The sequence below is a fragment of the Pseudorasbora parva genome, chromosome 3 (assembly GCF_024679245.1).
Source record: "Pseudorasbora parva isolate DD20220531a chromosome 3, ASM2467924v1, whole genome shotgun sequence".
NCBI lineage: Eukaryota > Metazoa > Chordata > Actinopteri > Cypriniformes > Gobionidae > Pseudorasbora > Pseudorasbora parva.
Window position 1 is genome coordinate 54,749,613 of NC_090174.1, and position 1,510 is coordinate 54,751,122.

At 43.4% G+C, this 1,510-nt stretch overlaps 1 pseudogene; it reads left to right on the forward strand.

Moving 5' to 3' along the window:
- Positions 1-383: 383 nt before the first annotated feature.
- Positions 384-499, forward strand: LOC137072209 (5S ribosomal RNA; annotated as a pseudogene).
- The last annotated feature ends 1,011 nt before the right edge of the window (positions 500-1,510 follow it).

The following is a 1,510-nucleotide window of genomic DNA, read 5'->3' on the forward strand; positions in this document are numbered from 1 at the left end:
CGCCTTAAAGTTCTGCATAATTAAGAGCTTGGCCACTTTGATTGACAGGTGGATAGCCATTTACCCGCTGTCTGTCAGTCATCACATTACCTCAGCTCCGCCCACGCCCCGCCTCTTTGCCCATTTTCTGTTATCTGGCCGTGACAGAAGCACAATGGCCATCTCGTCTCTACTTTACACTTCAGACGACTCTTCAGGATCCTATATGGGTGACGTCACAGACACTATGTCCATATTTTTTTACCATCTATGGTTACAACCATAGACTGTTGGTTACAACTCATGTAAATAATGCAAAAAAAAAAAAAACATTTAAATGCACACTTGTGACCCCGGGCGTACTAAGTAAATTATACAGTACTTTGGCCTTTATTTCAGCTATGGCCAGCAGCCATATCACCCTGTAGCCCAAGACTGGTTTCCCACTGAAGCTAAGCAGGGCTGAGCCTGGTCAGTACCTGGATGGGAGACCAACTGGGAAAACCAGGTGCTGCTGGTAGAGGTGTTAGTGAGGCCAGCAGGGGGCGCTCACCCTGTGGTCTGTGTGGGTCCTAACACCCCAGTATAGTGATGGGGACACTATACTGTCAATGAGCACCGTCCTTCGGATGAGACGTTAAACCGAGGCCCTGACTCTCCGTGGTCGTTAAAAATCCCAGGATGTCCTTCGATAAAGAGTAGGGGTGTAACTCCGCCATCCTGGCCAAATTTGCCCATTGGCCCCTGTCCATCATGGCCTCCTAATAATCCCCTCTCCTGATTGGCTTCATCACTAGGTCTCCTCTCCACCAATCAGCTGGTGTGTGGTGAGCGTTCTGGCGCAATATGGCTGCCTTCACATCATCCAGGTGGATGCTGCACACTGGTGGTGGTTGAGGAGATTCCCCCCTTCAATGTAAAGTGCTTTGAGTGCCTAGAAAAGCGCTATATAAATCGAACACATTATTATTATAAGCAATGCAGGGTCGCGGTATAAAGTTATGCTCTCTTCACGTACTATCAGAAATGTCCTACTTGCCATGCACTTCTGAAGTCATAAATGAGTGCATCGCATTCATATTTTGACTTAAGAGGCTGTTCAATTTCACTAGGAAAATAGTATTCACGATAATTCCAACAGCACGTGAAGGCAGCAAGTTCACCGATACAAGATCTAGCACAAGATCCAGCGCCGTAATGGTGGAAACGGGACAACAGAGACTGGCCGATTACACTTGACTATTTCTAAATGTTAAGTTGTTACTTCTAATGTTTGTTTAACAATCTTAAATGTAGATACTATTTATCTCAAATATGCTATACTGTAAAATATGATCGAAAGTAAAGGAATTATCAGACAAGCCAGTGGTTGTGTTGAGGATTTTTTTAAAGTTCAGAGGATTTAAGTTAATCCTTAAACATTAATTAATGTATGAAGTAAAAAAAATTAATAATTAAAAGCTAGCATTATTGTAAAAATGAATCAACCCAATTGGGTTGTTTTTAACAGTCTGGTGACCTCTTGATCCTG